The sequence below is a fragment of the Triticum aestivum genome, chromosome 7A (genome assembly GCF_018294505.1).
Source record: "Triticum aestivum cultivar Chinese Spring chromosome 7A, IWGSC CS RefSeq v2.1, whole genome shotgun sequence".
Classification (NCBI taxonomy): domain Eukaryota; kingdom Viridiplantae; phylum Streptophyta; class Magnoliopsida; order Poales; family Poaceae; genus Triticum; species Triticum aestivum.
The window spans coordinates 469,468,089-469,492,527 of record NC_057812.1 but is presented as its reverse complement, the minus strand read 5'-3'; the positions used below and the strand labels follow the sequence as shown (position 1 = coordinate 469,492,527).

At 43.4% G+C, this 24,439-nt stretch overlaps 1 long non-coding RNA gene across 4 annotated transcripts; it reads right to left on the bottom strand.

Annotated features, from left to right (window-relative positions):
• Positions 1–1,600: 1,600 nt before the first annotated feature.
• LOC123147616 (uncharacterized) lies at positions 1,601–5,179 on the bottom strand. Of its 4 annotated transcripts, none has more exons than XR_006473346.1 (6): positions 4,765–5,179; positions 4,449–4,671; positions 3,799–4,103; positions 3,175–3,267; positions 2,699–2,782; positions 1,601–1,890 (listed from the first exon to the last, which is right to left on the bottom strand). It is a non-coding gene; the product is annotated as an uncharacterized lncRNA (long non-coding RNA). The 4 variants fall into 4 exon arrangements; XR_006473345.1 differs by having other exon boundaries at positions 3,175–3,264; XR_006473344.1 differs by having other exon boundaries at positions 3,175–4,103.
• Positions 5,180–24,439: the final 19,260 nt, after the last annotated feature.

Genomic DNA, 24,439 nt, shown 5'->3' with positions numbered 1-24,439 from the left:
CGTACGTTCAACTACAATCATAGTGACTGTATCCTATAGAAGATAGCAATTTTTCGAGTTCCAAACCGCTCTTGGGGTCATAGGAATGCTTGTATTGTCGCTATCTTCTACAAGCTTGTTGCCGTCCTTCAAGGTTCGACTCAATGAATATTGTTCAAAAATCAGTTTCTATACACAGATGAGTACTGTGATGCAACTCAATACGAGGATCTTGTGTTTGCTGCCACCACTCATGGCACTGTTTTTGCATGGAATCCTTATGCTTTAGGTATGTTTGTCTTCCACCGTAATTATAATTGTTCCATCCACATGCATGCGGGTTAGTTAGTTTCCTTTACTAATTAACCTTCTTGTCTTTCCAACGTCATGTGAACATTCCACCACCTCAGTCAGCATGGCAGGTTCGTTCAAGACCATTCTCGACTCAACTAATAACATCATTACAAGGAACCAAAGGGTCCAGGAGCGATTTGATCTCCCCTATCTTCTTCACCCTGACTCTGCTCACTAGCGCGGGGACGACGGAAGCCTCGCCTTGTGCAAGTTGACGCCACTTGATAATGATACGTGTGATGTTAAGATGCCATCGCTTGAGGGCAAGGCTTGGGCAGGCGCAAATAAATATTGGGTACAACTGCGAGTGGGAACTTGTGAATGTGTACACTCATCACCAGGTTCCACTTCCAAAAATCTCAGACTGCCCAGAGGTTGAGCACACAGATGATCTACGTGAGTTCAAATATGATCAAGGTAACTGTCGTCTACGGAAGATAGCAATTTGTCAAGTTCCCAACCGCTCTTGGGATTACATGAACTGTGAATTTGTTGCTATCTTCGACAAGCTTGTTGCCTTCCGTACTTCCACGCCTCGATGGATATTGCTGAAAAATCAATTTTTGTACATAGATGAGTACTGTGATGCAATTGAATACGAGGGTCTTGTGTTTGCTGCCACCACTTGTGGCACTGTTTTTGCAAAGAATCATCATGCTTTCGGTACGTTTGTCTTCCATCGTAATTATAATTCTTTCATCCACATGCATACGGGTTAGCTAGTTTCCCTTTACTAACACTACACCACAACACTACATCCCCAACACACAAGTCGGTAGGGGAAACAACATCCACCAACAGACAATCGATCGGGAAAGACTATTGCCGACCGACCAAGTCTATTGGGGAAAGTCCAGACGGGAAAGCCTTTTCCCGACCGACATATCTTTCCCGACCGACTGTTTGACAGCTATCGAAAGCATTGCTGACCGACTTTCTGTTGGCCCTGCCATGAGCCTTTCCCGACCAACTGTCTGACGATGAACTTTCCCGACCGACTGTTTGATGGTACTTTCTTTGCCGACAGACTTTCTGTTGGCCTGCCATAAACCTTTCCCGACCGACTTTCTCTCGGCCCTGCCATAAAACTTTCCCGACCAACAGTAGGACGTTGTTATCTTTTGCCAACCAACAGTTCGATAGCATTTTGTTTAGCCGAGCAAGATATATTTAATACCCAGCCATTATTTGGCTTGTGCCTTGCCAAAGAATATCAATCAAGTTGCATATCTCATTGCAATGGAAACTTGCATGAACTCTGAAAATATTAAACCACAACCAAAGAAGAATGTTCTTATAGGTAAAAGTAACTAATTGAAAGGAGGAAACATTTATGTTTCAATCACCAAGACACCTGATTGGTTTACAAAATGATAGATGCATGTCTGACGATTCATTGTTTGCTCCTTTACACAAAATACCCAGTTGACAAGACACCATATAGGTTTACAAAACGATAACTAAAAGACACATTGTATTTGCTCCATTACACAAAATGTCTAGCTGATGCAAACTGCCATCTTCATGGTTCCTTCCTGGTTCTCTTGCATGTCATTCCTACAAAGGATAAAAGGGTCACTGGTGAATTCTTGCATTCATGGAGATAATGGCAAAAATAATAATTGTATAAAGCATCAATGGCAAAAACAAACTGGGATTTTAGTATTATAAAAACAGGGCATGTTCTAATTAGAATTTGTGATGTGTTAGACATAATAAAGCATCAATGCCACACCGACCCACCATATAGCATGCATCAATCTCCTCAAGCCGCAGACTAGGAAGTATATTAAATGGAAAAGGAGCATATGCATCATCTGGCCATAGGGCAACAATTTAACATGTCCAGACCCAATTATTGGGAGAAACACATCCACCAACGGACACACGAAAGTCATTTTTGAAGAAAAAACTACACTAGTTTTCTTTCTTTTTCTTCTCTGGGGTGGAAAAGACCGCACTTTGCTGCCCTAGATGGCAATGCATTAGGCAAAATGATTACTATCTAATACACAGCTAGGAGTTTCAATGACGAGTGCAGCATGCCCTGGGAAAAGCATTCTCAAAAACACACGTACATCAGGAGGTTAGACATACTTTCCCAATGTTAGAAACGAATCTCAAGGATAAGAATCTATTCTTAATCATTTCTAAATGCAGTACTAAGCACATGAGGACTTGCAAAATACCAAACAAAAAGCATCTGAACTTACACTGCACCTGACTATTATATTCATAAAAGCATCTGTACTTCAGTGCCACAAATTAGATTAAATTGACGACCATCGTCTGATCTCACTGCACTAAGTTGTGGCAATTGCGGGACAGACGCGGGCGAATTAACAATGACCTTTTTAGAACTAACCTGCTTATGACATATGCGTGGTAGGATCACCATTAAGCACCTGACTTGCTACTGCTCAGGATTCAGAAACTGAGAAGATTTCTCCTATACAGTACACAAATACTGTTAGGATCGAGGAGGTATGCACTTAAATTAATTTTCAAATAGATATCAGCGCTTTAAATGGAATATCATGAAGCTTTCCTTCCCCACTAAAAAACTGAGCGAAATTTATCTCAAGAACGTTTACTTATGATATCCAAGAGAAACTATCTGTACATACAAGTGTTTTTGAAGCAACAGTATAGTACTGGGAACCCAGGATATAGGTTCCATTCGTTTCATCCATCACTATACATTTAAATTTCCATGAATTGATAGTAGTGACCACAATTCACATGCAAAACACTATGTAAAAACTGCAAATACACGGGGAATCCTACTTGATTGAATCTTGATGCATAGCAAATGGAGTACTAACAAATTAAAGCCCTTACCTACACCGTTGGTCCTTTGCTTCATTTTTCTATAACTTGCAAGCATTTCATATGTGAGTGCAGTCCTTTTTTTGTTCAGTGAATCACATGCTGCTAGAAATAATAAAAGCCCTTAGCTAGCTTCATGCCATATCTTAAAATGCGATAAACAGTACGAGATGTATTCAGAAATAAGTAACAAATTTCTTCATGGATACAATGGCCTTATAAAGATGAACTGTCTACAGTTGTGAAACCATTGTCATTGCAAATGAAAGATGTTGTAAGTTTATACAAGCCTAAGACTAGAACCCCTTAACTGAACTATGCTGGAAGTTACAGAACAACTAAAGCAAATTTATAGTGAAAATAAAACTTTAAAATCTTTAGAAACATGACCGTCGAAATACAAACGGCTAGATATATATGTATTTTATCATGATTCTAGAAAAACTGTATTAAGTACTATAGAACTATTGTTGCAAAATTATGGAGAAAAAAGTTGTAAGTTAATACAAGCTAAGCCTAAGGGTAAAACCACTGAAGAACTAAAATAATCTAGAAGCTTCACAGAACTAATTTTGCAAAAATACAGAAATACAATAGTAAATATATATAACCATGAGTGATGCTATGTCTTCCTACCGAAAATCCTTGATTGGTGCTATGTCTTCCTACCGAAAATCCTTCTGCCAGAATTGGAGCATTGAGACTAACAGTTTATCAAACACTTGTAGTGTGTTGCCCTATAGCAAGAAATAAGCGGTAGGGACAGGAACAGGGAAGTATTGGATGTGGGGAGAGAAAAAGTAAACGATGCCTTGTTGTTGGCCGGAAGGAGTAGCAAAGCTCCAGCCTCTAGGTCAATATCGTCCTCGTAGAAGTCGTTGACGAAGAGGAATATTTCCGCCATCTTACAGAGCCTGTGTATGGTGTGTCTTAACTCTCACCTAGTTCAGAGGATGAAGATTTAATATACTCCTCTGTTTGCCAGAATTCTACAATGCTTAACTAAAAATCTGAAACATTAGTATGATTATTTGGACTTTTTTGTGGAATCTGAAGCTAGTTCTCAGGTTTGTCCCTCGTATCAAAGCACATATATGTGGATAAATTTATATATATATATAGAAAGTAATGAATTTTCATAGGAATAATACCCTTCTATTGACCTTCAAGCATCCTATGAAATCACAAATTACAACTTACAAGCTCTAAAGTTCACAAATCAATCACATTCAGTTCATAAAATAGTAGCTAATTAAGGATTGCTGCAACAGTACTGAAAGGAATACCTGTAGTACAGATTTTTTTGCAATCATAGCATCAAGCTTGTTCTTCTCAAGTTCTCATCCTCTCATATCCAGAAATCAGATGAGCAGTAGCCAGCCCTTAGACTGCATTGCCGGCTACCCCATTAGCAGATAGAGCCCATGTTTTTGACGTTCTGCTTGAGCTTGAGCTCCCAGCCAAAGCGCTGCTTGCTGGACAGAAGTACTATCCCAAGTCATGGCAGATCTGAACGGAAAAGGGAAAAGCAAACAAATCAACTAAAAGAAGCCCCGACTGGGGAGGGGTGGAGAGGGCGAGGAGAGTGAGAAGAACACCCACCGTCGGGCGAGGGGAAGCACCAGCAATCAACGGCCAGATCCTTCTTCAAACGAACAGGGTGGCACAGATCTGAGGAAGCCCATGGCGTGGCGGCGGTGGTGGCGGCTCCTGGGTGACGAGTGAGGGTGCGAGTGCTCTCTCTCGCAGGTGAACCACCTCTCTCTCTGCCCCGGATCTGAGAGGGACGGTGTTGTCCACCACCGCGCCTTGGCCTCTCCCCGAACACCAGCGCACAAGATAGGGTTAGAAGTGTTTGGGGGCTAAGTAGTGGGGGTGCAGGAGGACGAAGGAGACAGGGCAGCAACCTTGCTACCGCGATGATGACGTGCTGGAGATGGCGGGCGGTCAACAGCGTGCAGGCTGCCAGATAGCTAGCGGTCGGCGGCGGAGGGAGTGCGTGAGAGGATTTATATTTGGGGAATTTGGATGAAGGAAGGCTGAACGAAAAAAATAGGAGGGAGGCTTGGCGCTAAGTTTTCGGCCCGCGCACGCAAAGACGGGCCGGCCCAATTGGCAACCAACAAGTCGGTCGGCATTAATCCCCGACCAACAGTCTGATGAAGACACAAGTTTTCCCGACCGATAGTCCAACGTGAAATACTCAAGTATTGCCGACCGACAGTTGGACACGATAGATAAGTATTGCCGACCAACAGTTAGTTAGAAGTTTTCCCAACCAACAGTCTGTTAGCGAAATTGACTTTTCCCAACACACACCGGTGCGTGGTGTAGTGTAATTAATTAACCTTCTTGTGTTTTCAAGATCCTGTGAACATTGCACCACCTATACTTGAAAATTTTTATAACCAAGGGGAGATGACGATGCTGATGATCATGAGCATGAAGATGAGCAGGACCCATATACTCAGTGGCACCGGGCAACTTATTCTGATGGATCACCTCTTCTTGTCTGTATACAGGGCACTGCTGATGTTACTAAGGAAGCAGGTGTTGTCTCGCATGGTCGCACTCTTTGGACCTATTCCAACATCTGTTGCAGGGTATTCGGGATGGATACTAGTGTACTAGCGCCAACACCTTCTCCCTGGTTCAGTATTGAAAGTCTTGCAGGAAACTCGCTCTTTCTTGTACAAAACTATCCAATCAGGGTGAAAGGCGATCCAGCTGCTATTGACAGAACGTTACTACCATTTGTGAGAAGCAACTGTATCTATACCTCAGTCATTGCTATGCTTCCCTACCATCACACTATGGGTCCTGACAAAGCCCACTTCAGCCTGGATGATCAGTCCTGCGTTGGTCTCTAGACTGACAGTGCCTCGCCCTTCCTCGATAATCACTTCTGGTTCAAAGCAAGCGTTTCCAACGCCGAGGATTGGTTGAGCTGAAGTTCATTTCATTTCTTGTTATTTGTTGTGTTATGAAAACTTTAGTATTTACTAGAATGTATCGTCGTTGTCGTTGTGGGTTCATGGCTTTCGAGTCGCTTCTCTGAGTGGGTGCTGCGATGAGGCAAAAAACTATTTTCCAAATACATAATTGTACGTGCATTGTTATAGATTATCAAATGAGTGCAATCAACAATAGTACTACTTTTTGAAACTAGCAATAGTACTACTACTATTTGTACTAGCTTCACATGCTTCGCGCGTCGGGCGGTTTTTTTACTGGAGCTACGAATCCCATCATCCTAGGTCCTGGGACGAGTCCAGTAGAAATTGCATTCTGATGTTTGGGTTCAAACTTTCAAAACTCCTACACTATCTCCACATTTACGTATACGTAATACAACAAGTTTTAAAGTTGAGACCAGCCACCCACCCTCACAAAGAACACTTTTTAACCTAGCACAGACTCCAGGAAATTTAGCCACAGTGTGAGGTGGGCCATATGTTAATGTGTTCGCTATACGTAACCAGCACCTCAAATCCTCGATATATAGTACTACTAGGGTGCCATGGGCCAGAACAAGCATTCATGTCTAGGAGTACGGCACACGCCGCCAGCACGACTTCCATCTGATACCATATTTCTTGGAGTCCGTGCTACATCTATCTCTTCAACCTCGTCGTTTCTCTAACTCAGCCATCACGTGGCAGGCGAGGTGGGGGTTTGCCGATAGTCGGTTTCCTCGACTGCGGTCCCACTTGTAAGGCCAACTCCAACTCACAACCCCAAATAGACCTCTGTGGCTTCGCTCGTGTGGGGGGACAGAAGCCATCCTGCACGGGCGCTAGATCTGACAGGACGGCCTTGTCGTCAGTGTGTGACCTCTGTGGCAACCATCACACGTCAATGATGAGGCTAGTGGGGAGCGTGTCCCATTCCAACATGTCAGTGAGACGACGGCGAGTCATTTTGTACAATTTCCAAATGGACGTCTATGTAGGCCGGGGCGCCTCTTCGTGTACCGTGGCAACTGTCCACCGACTCTTCGCCTTTCCCTCTCGGTTTGGAACTGCTGTCACACGCTCTTCCTCCCTCTTCCATTTGCCTTCACCCATCCTTCTGTCATTGTTCGATCGTCCTCTCCATGGAGGGAACAGACCGGAAATGACCCCGTTATTCTTGCCCCGATCTGAATGATGACATGGTGGAGGAACTCATTGATCGGTGCGATGTCATCACCTCGGCTAGCATGGCAGGTTCGTTCAAGACCATTCTCGACTCAACTAATAACAATATTACCAGGAAGCCAAGGGTCCAGGAGTGGTTTAATCTCCCCTATCTTCTTCACCATGACCCAGCTCACTAGCGTGCGGATGACTGAGGCCTCGCCCTGTGCAAGTTGGTGCCGCTTGATAATGATACGTGTGATGTTAAGATGCCATCGCTTGAGGGTAAGGCTTGGGAAGGCACAAATGGAGATTGGGTTGTTTATATTGGGTACAACTGCGAGTGGGAACTTGTGAACGTGTATACTCGTCACCGGGTTCCACTTCCAAAAATCTCAGACTGCCCAAAGAGTGAGCACACCGGTATTCTATGTACGTTCAACTATGATCATAGTGACTATCATCTACAGAAGATAGCAATTTGTCGTGTTCCCAACCGCTCTTGGGGTTATGTAGCGACCCGACCCGAATGGATCAAGTCTCTGTGCTTATGTGTCATCCCTGGATCAGTATGCTGACACACACAGTACTCGAAGGATTTATAACAGAGGTAAATCACATGTATAAAGTAACGTAAAAACTATTACCTCAATCCAAAATATAGCGGAAGCAACAAGGTTGTGGTTTCCCATCAACACCAACGGCAAAGTTGAGTATAGGAAATCGTAACCCTAAGTACCACTTACTCGTCGTCTGAAAAGTCTGCAACATGAAAAGTTGCAGCCCGAAAACGGGTCAGTACATTGAATGTACTGGCAAATTCACACCATAGAGAGAATAATGAACAATGACTATCACTATATGCATATTTGGCTGGTGGAAAGCTCTATGGTTACAGTTTTTGCGAAAAGCCAATTTTTCCCTACATCAAAGGAATAATTTTGTTTAACTATCATGGTGGTTGTTAAACATTGAGAATGGTTGACAGCATCCTCAATCCCAATTAAAAGTACTCATTAAAAACCCAACAACATTAACTAGAAGTAACATGTTGAGATTCACAATGATATTCAAGTACTAGATACTCAAGTTGTCCATAACCGGGGACACGGCTAATCATGATTAGTTTGTTACTCTGCAGAGGTTGCGCACTTTTCCCCACATGACTCGATCGCCTCCGCTTGGTTCTCGCACTGCATGGTGTTTGAGAAACGGATGACCGAGACATAGTCTTTCAGAAGCACTAGCACCTTACATGTGGGGTAGACCGGTACACCTACATCCCCTACATCTGCTAGTCCACCCCGTAAGAGTTCGCACAACTTAGTCAACTATGCTAGAGCCCATAGTAGCATGTGGCTGCACACGGAAGTTTCTAGCATGAAAGATCTTATGATCCCTTTGAGCCTGGGTGGCGGTCCAAAAAAAAACAGGCAAGTCCTGATAGACATCAGGTGCCTCAATCCACCCAGATGTGTGTTTAAGTTGCCACCTTAGATAAACCATTAATTAACAATCTCACATCTGTCATGGATATTCACTCACCCAATCCCCGTCTACTAGCATAGCATAGTATAATAAGCAAACGTAGAAGTAACTCCCAAGGTTTCATAAGTAACAGGTAATAGGTACTACCTCAATTCTACTTCCCATCCCACAATTTAATTTAGATCCTAAACAATGCAAGTGTTTGAGGGTTTGATCTAATGCAATAAAACTGGGTAGTAGGAAAGATATGATCAAAGTGTGAACTTGCCTGCAATGTTGATGAAGATGATTCGCACTCAAAACTCGTGATAGATCTACTCGTCACACTCCGGTCGATCTATCGTAAGCAAACAATAGTAACCACACAATAAGTACTCATCTATGCACAGGGAAAAATCAAACAAGAGAACGAACCAGAAAGTTCAACTTAAGAACTCCGGTTGCAAAGAAAGAACGAGCCGAACAAACGACGAAAAACAAACGGCGGAAGAAAACAACTCGGTTCTAGCAAGTTGAATCTAGGTCAAATTTTACTGTAGCAGAAGCTTGTTCAAGTTGATTAGATGGAACGGCGGTTTTGAGACGAAACTCCAGGCGCTTGAATCACCTGATTCCGATAAACGGGCGAGAAGATAAACTAGAACGAAGATCGGATCTGAGATCGCGATCGCGGAATAAATCCGACGAGAAGAAAATGAAGAACGGTTATACGAACAGACGTCGTTAACCGGGAAATAATCGGTGATCACGTTCGTTGAGACGAACGGTCCGAAAGAAGAACGAAAACCAATCTAGGGTTTTTTGGAAAAGAGATCGAAACGAAAAACCGATCTAGAACACCGGAACGGTTTAGCGAAAAATCGGAAAGAAAACGAATCGGTAGAGAAGAAAAGAATCGGAACGGTTTATAAGAAAAACCGAACCGAGGGAAAGAAGAGACGCGGCGCGGTACCTCCGGCGAACGGCGGCGACGGCGGCGTTGACGCAGGGCGGCGGCGGCGCGGTGACGCATGGCGGCGGTGGCGGCACTAGGGCGCGGGGTTGGGCGGCGTTGGGCGCGGCGGCGATGCACAAGGGCGGCGGCGCGGGTGAGAGGCGCGGGGTGAGGCGCGGCTCGGGTGGTGCGGCGGCGCGGCGTGGGGTGTGGCGGCGCGGCGTGGGGCGGCGGAGAGGAGAGGAGAGGTGTTGGTTTGATGTGTTTAGAGGGGGGGTGCTTGGGTATTTATATTGGGGAGGGGAGGGTTTTGCTTGGGGTAGGGGACAAGAAATAGATTAGGATTAGGAAACAAGAGGAAAAGATCTAGAAATAGATACGGAATAAACGAACATAGGACAAGAGTCCTACTAGGACTAGGCAAAAGAAGGAAGCGGCGGCTCCCTGGTGCACGCGCGCTATGGCCTCTTGGCCGGCCGGCGGCTAGCGGCTTGGGCCTTTGGCCCAAGGCGCTGCGGATTTTTTTTTTAAACGGTCTCGCGCGCAGAAAAATAAATAAAAGAAAATCTAAACGAGCTCCAAAATTAATAAAGTAAATTTTCCTCGACTCCTAAAAATGAGCCGAACAAAATGAACTTTACTCCGGACCTAAAAAGCAATTTTTGAAAACGCGCATTTTTCCCTATCCAAATAAAATGCGAATAAACACCGGAAAACAAAGTTTGATCTATTTATTAAATCTTCATTTTTCCTAAATTTGGGAAAGTCATATTATTCCCTCTCTTATATTTTTTTGATAACGGAAAAATTATTGAAGATGAAATAAATAAATCAAATGATCCTCTTTTCAATTCGAGAAAACTCTCAAATATGAAAATAACGAAATCTCCAACTCTCTCCAAGGGTCCTTGAGTTGCGTGAAATTTCTAGGATCGACCAAAATGCAAGAAAATAAAATATGCATGATGATCTATTCCAAATTGAAAATAAATTCAAAGGGGCTTTGAATTTAATTCTTTGAAACTCCCAACTCATATTTCATATAATTTGAAGAAGTCATTTTATCTTCTCTCGTGAAAATCATTGAGTCGCATAAAGTTTCAGAATTGGAATATTTCCAAATGAAATTCAATTATTTTCAAACACCCCTTTTCATTTTAATAAATGGAAGAAGTCATGTCATCTTCTCTCTAGGGTTTTGTGTTGAAAAGCATTTGAATTCACGGAGAGCATAAAATGCAAAAATGAAAGTTTGGGAAAGTCCTTTTATTCCCTCTCATTTAACTTTCAAAAAGGTTTTGAATTCACCCACTTTCAGACAATCAATCAAACAATCAGTCAAATCTATCTATTTGTTTATAACATTCCAAAATTTAGAATTTTGGGATGTTACAAACTACCACCCTTAAAATGAATCTCGTCCTCGAGATTCGGAGAGGCTAGCAAGAAAAGGTTAGGGTTTGGGGTCTCCTTAAATCCATCGATCGTCTCCGGGGTCTGGGATGCTACCACCCTTGGAAACATCGTTACAGCTCCATCAATACTCATATACTCCATCCTTATCGTTGACAGTGTCAGTCTTCTCAGATATTAAGGATAATCCCTTCTCTGGGCTCTTCCGGTAGTGGCATAACCTTTTCCTCAATTCCTTTGTCCTTTCATCTTGGTAAGGTTATTCTGAAATTGGGTCTTCATAGCTGACGGGTCTGACGCCAATGCTAAACAACTATCGATATCTCGTGGTGGTCAACAATTTATGGTTTCTCCTGCAGGAAAGGGTCTGGGTTGAACCTCACCGTATAACCTACGGTTGGCAACAACTGCCGTGTACAAGGGAAAAAAAATACCTATACCTTTCTAAGGTTCAAACAAGGTTTTGATCGTCGTCTCTCCACTATAGGTAAGTCACTCGGATTTACCATCCCATATAGCAAAGCGAATAATAAGAGTAAGTCGGTATGGTGATCAATCCATCCCGCACCCAAATCATTTCCTTGTACATGGTTTAGCGAATCTCGCATTCTAACACTCGGTCATCCTCACAAGCATTGCAGAATTCTTCTTGTCGACGAACCAAGTTCGGAAAATCCATTGATTCTGCAAGCCAAACAAACATCTATCGTTACTTAACAACTCTCAGGTTTTGCGTAAACTCCTATAGAATCGTCGGTTGATACAAGTCATAACTTCTTCCAGGGTTTTTTTTTCCTTCAGCAAGAGTGTGCTTGCTTCTTGGCAGGTCCTGGGGCCTGTGGGTTATGGCCCATCTCATCACTTGCAAATCTTGAACTCATCATCTGGGCAACTGATCATTATCCCAACATCCAACTTCCTGGCATACTTAAAATCCATCCAAATGTACTGTCTCTTTTCCTTATATTTGCACCAAACGGGGACATGATTACTCAGACTCTTCATGGAATTTCCATTGATCCATATTTCCAACATCATACCTCCTTTATATCCAATAGTAATTCATCTCTTCATCCTCATGGAATATCCCTCATACCGAGATAAATCTTATACTTATGAAGTCCATATTCCACTTCATGGAACATCATTATCCTTTCCAGGGTCAAGCGTCCTTATAGGGGAATATTGGCCATCTCTGCATGGCACTTCTTCAACTGGGAAACGTAAAACACATCTTGAACTCCTGACAGTCCTTCGGGTGACTCCAACTTGTTGGCCACTTCTCCATACGCTCCAAAACTCGGTATGGTCCTACAAACCTCGGGGCTAACTGTCCCTTAACTCCAATCCGTTTAACTCCTCGCAGAGGGAACACATGAAGACATGCTCTGTTCTCCAATTTCATAGACTACCTCCTTGAGTTTTTGAGTCTGCATAACTCTTCTGCCTGGACTGAGCTACCTTCAGTCTATCTCGAATCAGCTTAACATTCTCTTCTAACTCCTTGATCACATTTGGTCCAAACAACTGACGGTCTCCAACTTCATCCCACATACTCTTGGGGCATCACACATATCGAGACAAAACTCATGTTCATTTTCGTCTGAATCCACTCAGTGGAGTATCCTTATCTTTTCCAGGGGTCAAGGTTCTTACAGGGTACTACCACCCTTAGAATGCACAAATCTTCCATAGACCATATTTCTCTTATCCTCAAAAATGGTCAAAATCCTCCTTCATAGAGTAGCAACTCATAAAATCCATATCAGTACCAACGAGGCTAACTTTATTAATCATTACAATCTCCTGTTTTTCCATTACATGCCTCAATTCAATACCTCTATATAAAAGAAAATGTTCTCACTACCACTACTATATTATTTCTGTTACAAACTCAACTATTTATCACAAGTCTCCTTCTCCTTCGGACAACCTCTGGCAAAGTGCCCTGCTCCATTACAACGGAAACACATTACTTCTGACAGGTTTCGAGGTTTCCTCATGATCACATAGCCTCCTTGGGTCCTTATCTTCCTTCTTGGGCAATCATGGAAGTAGTGCCCTGAATTTTTGCACCTGAAACATGTGATATGACTCAGGTCTTTCTTTGTGGAAATTGGGTTGTTCCTCGAATCCAACCTACTTCTCTTCCTGGACCTTTCCGTTCCAATCAGGGCTTCTATTTCCTGTGGGTCATACTCTACTTCCTCTGTCGGGAATTCTACTAGATCTCCATTCAGACAATCTTGGGAGATGTGTCCTTCTTCTCCACATGAATAGCATGACTTAGTGCAGGGTCTAATTGGCTCTTCTTTGGGTGTGTCCTCCACCTCTTTCTTCATCACAGGTTCTTCTAAACCTTCCATGAGGGCTCCTTTCATTGCTTCTTCCTTCAGCTGGATGGTTCGTTGTACCATGGGGTAAATGTGACACTGAGCAGGGTAGTGGGTAGTCCCTTCACACAAGAAACAAGTGATCTGCCTAGTTGGGCATTCTTCAGTTGGGTGACTTCCTTCACAATTAGGGCATTCATCCTTGTGTTCCTTATGGGTGTGTCCGATTTGTCCACAAATCTTGCATGCACAAGGTTTCTTCATATCCTTTCCATAAGGCTTCAACTTCGAGGACACAAACTGAGACTTTAGTAAAGTCAACTTAAATTCTTTCCAAGTGGTTACTCCTTGCCATCCATTGATGGTTTGGTACATCCTCCACCAAGTAGCAGCACCTCTTTCAAAGCATTGAAGAGCATGCTGGGCCATATCCTTTCCGACTATAGGGTTGTTCTCCATATGATCCTCCATGTTCTGAATCCATCGGTCTGTCTCCATTTGACTCATCGGTCCAGAAAATACAAGCTCATCTCCATTCATCCTCTATTGGGTTCAAGGGTTTGGGGTGAGATAAGAGAGATCAATAGAGAGGAATGCACACAATACAAACAAAAGTTTTGAAAAGACAGATTTTATTGTGGCTGTCGGAAAAACATCAAACAAATGACAGCTCACAATCGTCGCATCTAACGTATGTATGTAACAGGGGTTTGGTCTTCTAAAAGTCAATAGATCTTCAAAGTCGTCAAACTCTTCAAGTCATGTTCATGTCTCCGATGGCTTCTTCCAATCGTGCTTGTCCTGCTCAAGTTCTTTTGCCAGATCATCTCTGTTGACGCGAAGTCTCTCGTGACATCCTTGAATATTCTGGAATTGCATTCCAAACTTTTGGGTTTCCACATCCGTGGCTGAGCCGTGGTTCTACTTTCCTTCAGTTACTGTCAAATCTCCGGTATCTCGATGTTTTGCTCCTTCATCTTGTCTACTTTCAGCTTCTGGTTCCTGAGTTCTTCACCAATTGCCTTATTGTCAAATATTGCTTCTTTGTAGGTCCATCTTAACTTCCTGATGTAACACTCCAGATCCTGGTGAATACACCAGCTAAGGTTAACACTCCAACGTTTGCAGATAGATGCTCCATCAGCTTTCTACCATCCAATCCTTCCATGCATCTGCATGCTTAACTCCGCATGGTGACAATAGCATAGGCGGGCGGTAACATCATGGATAGCCGTGTTTTTTTTTTGCTCTTGTCATTTCCATGAGTTAATAACTCCTGCCTTAGGGTTCTCTTGACAAAACTTTGAGTTACTAACTCTCCATGCTCCGGTCTTTCTCCGATACACCTTGATCTCGGTATTGATAACTTCCATAGTCTGCCAGGTTCCATAAAGGTAGCCTTCCTGGGTCATACAAATTTGGGAATTCTTCAGAGCCTTCAAATTCTCCAAGTCTTCGGAGTCTTCAACCGTTGTAGTTTCCATTAGCATATTGTATGGTAAAATCCTCTTCATTCCGAATGGTCTTACTGGTCTGATATCCTGTACTTCTTGGAGTGGTCTCATCAGTCGAATCTTCGAGTGGTCAATAGGGGAAAAGGGTATGGTCTCACTAAAGAGAAATTTGAATAAGCTCAGAAGAGAAGAGAGGTAAAAGATCTTTTGAAAGGGAAAGTTGTAGAGAAAAATCTTTGCTATTGGCTTGCCAGTTTCTAGGGTCACGTCCTACAGTCAACATGTGCTCTGATACCATCTTGTAGCGACCCGACCCGAATGGATCAAGTCTCTGTGCTTATGTGTCATCCCTGGATCAGTATGCTGACACACACAGTACTCGAAGGATTTATAACAGAGGTAAATCACATGTATAAAGTAACGTAAAAACTATTACCTCAATCCAAAATATAGCGGAAGCAACAAGGTTGTGGTTTCCCATCAACACCAACGGCAAAGTTGAGTATAGGAAATCGTAACCCTAACGTACCACTTACTCGTCGTCTGAAAAGTCTGCAACATGAAAAGTTGCAGCCCGAAAACGGGTCAGTACATTGAATGTACTGGCAAATTCACACCATAGAGAGAATAATGAACAATGACTATCACTATATGCATATTTGGCTGGTGGAAAGCTCTATGGTTACAGTTTTTGCGAAAAGCCAATTTTTCCCTACATCAAAGGAATAATTTTGTTTAACTATCATGGTGGTTGTTAAACATTGAGAATGGTTGACAGCATCCTCAATCCCAATTAAAAGTACTCATTAAAAACCCAACAACATTAATTAGAAGTAACATGTTGAGATTCACAATGATATTCAAGTACTAGATACTCAAGTTGTCCATAACCGGGGACACGGCTAATCATGATTAGTTTGTTACTCTGCAGAGGTTGCGCACTTTTCCCCACATGACTCGATCGCCTCCGTTTGGTTTCTCGCACTGCATGGTGTTTGAGAAACGGATGACCGAGACATAGTCTTTCAGAAGCACTAGCACCTTACATGTGGGGTAGACCGGTACACCTACATCCCCTACATCTGCTAGTCCACCCCGTAAGAGTTCGCACAACTTAGTCAACTATGCTAGAGCCCATAGTAGCATGTGGCTGCACACGGAAGTTTCTAGCATGAAAGATCTTATGATCCCTTTGAGCCTGGGTGGCGGTCCAAAAAAAACAGGCAAGTCCTGATAGACATCAGGTGCCTCAATCCACCCAGATGTGTGTTTAGGTTGCCACCTTAGATAAACCATTAATTAACAATCTCACATCTGTCATGGATATTCACTCACCCAATCCCCGTCTACTAGCATAGCATAGTATAATAAGCAAACGTAGAAGTAACTCCCAAGGTTTCATAAGTAACAGGTAATAGGTACTACCTCAATTCTACTTCCCAATCCCACAATTTAATTTAGATCCTAAACAATGCAAGTGTTTGAGGGTTTGATCTAATGCAATAAAACTGGGTAGTAGGAAAGATATGATCAAAGTGTGAACTTGCCTGCAATGTTGATGAAGATGATTCGCACTCAAAACTCGTGATAGATCTACTCGTCACACTCCGGTCGATCTATCGTAAGCAAACAATAGTAACCACACAATAAGTACTCATCTATGCACAGGGAAAAATCGAACAAGAGAACGAACCAGAAAGTTCAACTTAAGAACTCCGGTTGCAAAGAAAGAACGAGCCGAACAAACGACGAAAAACAAACGGCGGAAGAAAACAACTCGGTTCTAGCAAGTTGAATCTAGGTCAAATTTTACTGTAGCAGAAGCTTGTTCAAGTTGATTAGTTGGAACGGCGGTTTTGAGACGAAACTCCAGGCGCTTGAATCACCTGATTCCGATAAACGGGCGAGAAGATAAACTAGAACGAAGATCGGATCTGAGATCGCGATCGCGGAATAAATCCGACGAGAAAGAAAATGAAGAACGGTTATACGAACAGACGTCGTTAACCGGGAAATAATCGGTGATCACGTTCGTTGAGACGAACGGTCTGAAAGAAGAACGAAAACCAATCTAGGGTTTTTTTGGAAAAGAGATCGAAACGAAAAACCGATCTAGAACACCGGAACGGTTTAGCGAAAAATCGGAAAGAAAACGAATCGGTAGAGAAGAAAAGAATCGGAACGGTTTATAAGAAAAACCGAACCGAGGGAAGGAAGAGACGCGGCGCGGTACCTCCGGCGAACGGCGGCGACGGCGGCGTTGACGCAGGGCGGCGGCGGCGCGGTGACGCATGGCGGCGGTGGCGGCACTAGGGCGCGGGGTTGGGCGGCGTTGGGCGCGGCGGCGATGCACAAGGGCGGCGGCGCGGGTGAGAGGCGCGGGGTGAGGCGCGGCTCGGGTGGTGCGGCGGCGCGGCGTGGGGTGTGGCGGCGCGGCGTGGGGCGGCGGAGAGGAGAGGAGAGGTGTTGGTTTGATGTGTTTAGAGGGGGGGTGCTTGGGTATTTATATTGGGGAAGGGGAGGGTTTTGCTTGGGGTAGGGGACAAGAAATAGATTAGGATTAGGAAACAAGAGGAAAAGATCTAGAAATAGATAGGGAATAAAAGAACATAGGACAAGAGTCCTACTAGGACTAGGCAAAAGAAGGAAGCGGCGGCTCCCTGGTGCGCGCGCGCTATGGCCTCTTGGCCGGCCGGCGGCTAGCGGCTTGGGCCTTTGGCCCAAGGCGCTGCGGATTTTTTTTTAAACGGTCTCGCGCGCAGAAAAATAAATAAAAGAAAATCTAAACGAGCTCCAAAATTAATAAAGTAAATTTTCCCCGACTCCTAAAAATGAGCCGAACAAAATGAACTTTACTCCGGACCTAAAAAGCAATTTTTGAAAACGCGCATTTTTCCCTATCCAAATAAAATGCGAATAAACACCGGAAAACAAAGTTTGATCTATTTATTAAATCTTCATTTTTCCTATATTTTGGGAAAGTCATATTATTCCCTCTCTTATATTTTTTTTTGATAACGGAAAAATTATTGAAGATGAAATAAATAAATCAAATGCTCCTCTTTTCAATTCGAGAAAACTCTCAAATATGAAAATAACGAAATCTCCAACTCTCTCCAAGGGTCCTTGAGTTGCGTGAAATTTCTAGGATCGACCAAAATGCAAGAAAATAAAATATGCATGATGATCTATTCCAAATTGAAAATAAATTCAAAGGGGCTTTGAATTTAATTCTTTGAAACTCCCAACTCATATTTCATATAATTTGAAGAAGTCATTTTATCTTCTCTCGTGAAAATCATTGAGTCGCATAAAGTTTCAGAATTGGAATATTTCCAAATGAAATTCAATTATTTTTCAAACACCCTTTTCATTTTTTAAATGGAAGAAGTCATGTCATCTTCTCTCTAGGGTTTTGTGTTTGAAAAGCATTTGAATTCACGGAGAGCATAAAATGCAAAAATGAAAGTTTGGGAAAGTCCTTTTATTCCCTCTCATTTAACTTTCAAAAAGGTTTTGAATTCACTCACTTTCAGACAATCAATCAAACAATCAGTCAAATCTATCTATTTGTTTATAACATTCCAAAATTTAGAATTTTGGGATGTTACAGGTTATAGGAATGCTTGTGTTGTCGCTATCTTTGACAATCTTGTTGCCGTCCTTCAAGGTTTGACTCAATGGATATTGCTCAAAAATCAGTTTCTATACACAGATGAGTACTGTGATGCAACTCAATACGAGGGTCTTGTGTTTGGTGCCACCACTTGTGGCAATGTTTTTGCATGGAATCCTTATGCTTTCGGTATGTTTTTCTTCCACCATAATTATAATTGTTTCATCCACATGCATGCGGGTTAGTTAGTTTCCCTTTACTAATTAACCTTCTTGTGTTTCCAAGGTCCTATGAACATTCCACCACCTATACTTGAATTTTTTTATAACCAAGGGGGAGATGACGATGCTGATGATCATGAGCATGAGGACCCATATAGGAGTACTCAGTGGTGCCTGGCAACTTATTCCGATGGATCACCTCTTCTTGTCTGTATACAGGGCACCGCTGATGTGACTAAGGAAGCAGGTGTTGTCTCCCATGGTCGCACTCTCCGGACCTATTCCAACATCCGTTGCAGGGTATTCGGGATGGATACTATTGTACTAGCGCCAACACCTTCTCCCTGGTTTAGTATTGATACTGTTGGAGGAAACTCGCTCTTCCTTGGACAAAACTATCCAATCATGGTGAAAGGCGATCCAGCTGCTGTTGACACAATGTTACTACCATTTATGAGAAGCAATTGTATCTATACCTCGGGCAGTGCTATGCTTCCCTACTGTGGCTATCATAACATGGGTCATGAAATAGGCCGTTTCAGCCTGGATGATCAGTCCTGCGTTGGTCTCGAGATTGACAGTAGCTGGCCCTTCCCAGGGAAACTATTCTGGTTCAAAGCAAGCATTTCCAACGCCGAGGAGTGGTTGAGCTGAAGTTCATTTCATTGCTTGTTATTTGTTGTGTGATGAAAACTTTAGTATTCACTAGAATGTTTCATTGGAACTAATCTATAATCCAACATGTATCCTCGTTGACGTTGTGTGTTGATGACTTGTTGTATGTAATGAATGGTAAATTTGCATATGCATGTCATAAACTCAATTTATAAATGGTTTTCGACTCACTTCTTGGAGTGTTAGTGTCGTAGTAGTATAGCCGGCATACGTAGTAGTATGAAGTTGCCGCATCACATAGAGCCAACCAATAGTTAGTTCTAGTTAGATCAACTAGAGCTAGGTGTCGCACAAAGGCTGAGAAATATGGTGATAGCGTGACTGCGTGAGGTCGGCTTGTACGTAGTAGTATGATGTAGGCACAGGGCTTGCCGTGTTTCCTACTCCTCCGGTCTGAATGCGGAGAAGATTTGGTCGAGTTCTTCCTCCTTTTGCCGACACGTGGGACATCCAACATCCAGGTCGTGTCATGCAAGAAAATTAAGTGGTAGTTGAAGCCACGTGATGTGCATCTTGGGTTAAACTTTAAATAGAATCTTACTACACTTGAGTAACTCCAAAAGCGGCCACCGAAGATCTTTATTAGATTTTTTTTCATCACCAGCACGTAGAGGTAAAGATGTGCAGGTTCAGTGGTGTTTGCACATGAACACGCCACGTGTACGCTCGACGTCGGGGGTGATGCACCATAGCTCACATCAAAGGAGTCTCACCGGAAGCACGATTCGCAAGACAACCAGAGAGAACTTTTGAGGACCCGAAACCCCACACTCCCAAGAGGAACCCCGTCGGGGGGTGTGGCGGCTATGGGCTGCCCAAGGTCGGTCCAACCGCCCCTAGAGCCTCGGGATTCGCAGCTCTCCAACACGAAGAACGATGGAGAACGAGGAAGCAAAAACATGGGAGAGACAAAATGTAGATGAAAAAGTAGTAGATGTGTTTTTGTGATTGTGTGTTGTTTAATCGGCCATCACCTCTCATCTGTTTATGAGGCGGCTGGACTTCCCGTACAAGAAAAGGACTAAAAATTCCATCCAAAACATCAAAACCCTAACTGTAATGGAATTGTCACGGCAGATGTCATAGTGAAAGGACTTAGTCGTGGAGCCATCGCAACTAGGAAGCTTAAAGGGGTTAATCGGGACAAAGGACACGAGAGGTTTATACTGGTTCGGCCCCTTGTGGTGAAGGTAAAGCCTAGTCTAGTTGATGTGGTATTGCTAGGTTTCGATGACCAAGCAGTGAAATATGCTAGATTGGCTTCTCGATCTGTTGTTTCTTGCCCTAAGCCGTCGCCGGGTCGTCCCCTTATATACATGGGTGGACGCCTGGCGGCCCACAGAGTCCCAGCCGGCTCATACATCGTGTCCGGCTCGATGACTTCTTTTACATGCCTTTCTTTACAAGCCTTACTTATACATGGCGGTTTACAATTACGGGCCTTAAGCCGCCTCTGGGCTTGGGCCTACTACAAGTCTTATATTAAACCATCTCCTTGTATATCCGGTGGGCTTCTTTAAATAACCCGCCATGAAGATTGACCCGGCCCCTCCTGGGCGGGTCATACCTGTTTGTCATATTCCCAACATTAGGCCCCAGGTTAATTTGAATTTTGTTCTTGTCAACCTCCAACACTTAGTCGAAATCCATCTGCTGCTGTTTGTAAAAGCTCTGTAACCCGCCATGACGTCATCTTCAGAAAATTTGGAAAAACGCCACAACATCATCTTCAACGGATCCTTATCTTAAATGTTTTCCAAAAATCGAGGCGTCCATTTAGCTAGATAATCATTACTTTGGTCTTCCTCGATATTTGTGCCTGCCCGTTCACTTATCCCCTTATAAATAGGCAAGGCAGGTACTTCCTCTTTCTCCTTCTTCCTCCTCTCGCAACTTCTCTGCCACTCGAGCTTTGCCGCCGCCGCAGCGCACCATCGTCCTCAACTCCGGCCGTTGCATCACCCTGAGTCTGTCCATAGAACAGCGGCGATCCTCCGCAGTAGCTCTGCACCCGTAAGCTCTCGCTTTCTCCTCCCATAGATCCGCATTAGGGTTTGGGAGGTTTCTTTCTTGTGTTCTTCACTATTCGTCGTAGATTCCTTGCAGCTTCTCCACTGCATCTCTCCTTTGATCTAAAAGAAATATAGAATCTATGTGGTAGTTGTTTTACATCCATTTCAGAGGCTAACAGATCCCTTTGTTCTTGTACAAAGGTCTCCCTAGAACTGATGAACACCACTATGCTGGTGTTTAGATCTAGATTTATTTCCCTTTTTGAGCCATCTTGATCCAAAATAATAGCAACCACTTGCGAAACCTCCTTATCTCAGTACTTAGCCAATTCTGACTCAGGCAATCTTTGAATATTTTTAGTCATGGTGGCTTATGACTCCGGCTCATTTTTCCTTTATATATCATTAGCCCTTATTTAAGTCGCCATTACTCATCTGTACTATGATCATGAACCTGTAATTTCATCAATAAATTGAACCGGCAAATTACTTTCTTTTCAACTTGCCCTTTTTTCATCATGCCGTCAAAAGCGCCAACAGTCTGCAACTGGGTCCCTTCCATAGTTACTGAGGATACCTTAAAGGAATTTGTCACCATAGGATTTTTGCCAGAGAAAAACATTATGTCTTATCATGCTCCTGACCTGGACGAAGAACGGCCTCAGCCCAAAGACGGTGAAGTTATCATTTTCACTAATCACATGAACCTGGGCTTCTCACCACCCGGCTCAAAGTTCTTCCGAGACATTCTGCATTTTTTCAAGCTTCGTCCAAAAGATATTGGACCCAACTCTATATCCAATATCTGCAATTTTCAAGTTCTTTGTGAGGTGTATCTTCAAGAAGAACCGACTGTGGAGCTCTTCAGAGAGTACTTTTATTTGAACCACCAGAATGAGTGCACCAACGGTCCTAGCTTGGAACTTGGCAGAATCTCAATTCACCGCCGACAGGGTGCCGTCTTTCCTTTAGTGGTCTTACCAAGCCATCCTAAAGATTGGAACCAAACTTGATTCTACTGCCAAGATATATCACCGGCTGATGAAAAACCACTGCCGGGTTATCGTGTGGAGCGTCTTGATTCTAAGTTCGTGCTCCCTGATAAGCTTACTACTGCTGAACGCAAGAAGCTTATTCCATCTATCAAAAGGATTAAAGCTTTATTAGGGAATGGCTTAACTGGAGTTGACCTGATCAATTGCTGGGTCACATGGCGGGTGATCCCTCTAAGCCGCCGATCCAAGTTAATGTATGAATATGGCGGAGGCCTAGACAACTCTCTGCGTTATAGCTCTTTACAATTGACTGAAGAAGACATTGTTGCAATGTCAACCATCCTTGTGAACGGAAAATACGAGGATTGCAGTAAGGTTGGATTAAACCCCTTCTGCAAACTTAACCCGGCACCAGAGGTAAAACCTCCTGACCTCCTTCTCTTTTTGTGTTATCCTCGGTAGTTTAAATACTTGCACGACCTTTTAACATGTTTATTTGTTTACAGGCCAAATCTGATTTTTGGAAAGCCAAGTATGATCATGAAGCTGCCAAGAAGGCTAGAGCCGCTGCCATAGCCACCGGGAGAATGACCCGGAAGCCCAAGAAGAAGAAGACTGCATCTGACATATTCCAGCCGGATGACGTTTCTGAGTCGGAGGTAGCCCTTGAGTCCCTTGGCCAGTTTTTTAACTACCTTATTGACACTGACTATTGCCAGGACGACACGGGGGCTAGCTAGGCCATGGAAGAAGAGGTAACTATTTCCTTCGACTCAGCCACTTTGCCAAGACATAAACTTCAACTGATAACCCGGAAAGTAAGGTTTTCGCACCCTTTGGCTTATTTGGACCCTCATTTTCTTTTGAAAAAGCAGCAACATGAGAGCCGCCGTCAGGCCCGGACTAATGATGACGATGAACCGCCTTCTGACTTACAAAAAACTCCTCGAAAACGCCAGAATGAGGTTTCTTTCATCTTTGTCTTTTGCTTCTATTAATGGATCTATTTCCTTACACCACTAACTTTATTTCACCTTTGCAAGAGGTTTCTCGCTCTTCTGGCGACTCGTCGCGAACTCAATTTCTGGCTTTCAAGACCACCCCTGGGTAAGGACAATCATCTTTCTTCTGCATCTTTAAAAACTACATTTTTATACTAACTATCTCATAAAATCTTTCTTAGCGGTCAAGCTATGTCCAAGAAAGCTAAGGTGACTAAACCAACAGAAAATCCAAAAGATCCCGCACGTGAACCGGTAGTACCAACTCCTCCTGATCAATCTCAAGCGCTAGAAGACCCGGCTGTTCATGTTCAATCGGGCCCTCCTGAGCCGTCAGCTGATGAAACCACTCTTAATCCGGCTACCACTCAACCATCTAGCTCTGCCAACCCGCCGACAACTTCTGACAATGATGTTTTGATTACTAGTAGTCGATTTGTTAAGCCGGGCAACCCCATTGTACTGGCCCGACACTCTGCTAAAGAAGAGGCTTTAGAGAGGCAGAAGGTGCGGTTTGATGTCTCTCATTACGCTCATATGAATGTTAGTGATGTGCTGTCTGGCTACCTCAGTCATGTGCATTCTAGCCGTGACTCAAAAATTGAGATGGTCAAGCAACTTCAGCTAAAATATGAGGTATGTTTGCCGACTTTCACCATCTTATATATGCTCTTCCAGCCCCCAAGTCTCCAGATTATGATGAACCTGAATGATCTGTAGACTTTGTGATACAGTTTGATACCCTGTCTTAGATTTTCCTTAAATTCAGCTTTAACTTTCACCTATGTCAAATCAAAAGATTTTGGCACCGCTCTCGCGATGTGAGAGAGTTGGCACCGCTGTACACACAGACCCACATGTATAAACAAATCAATCAACCAAGTACACGGGCCTCTCACTCTCCCAAACAAGTGTTTTTTATTGCATCAGTCCTCTCTCTCTCCCATGCAAGTGTTTTTTCATTGCGTGAGTTAATTTGGCACCGGAGCAAAGTAGGTGATCCAGATTGGGGCACCA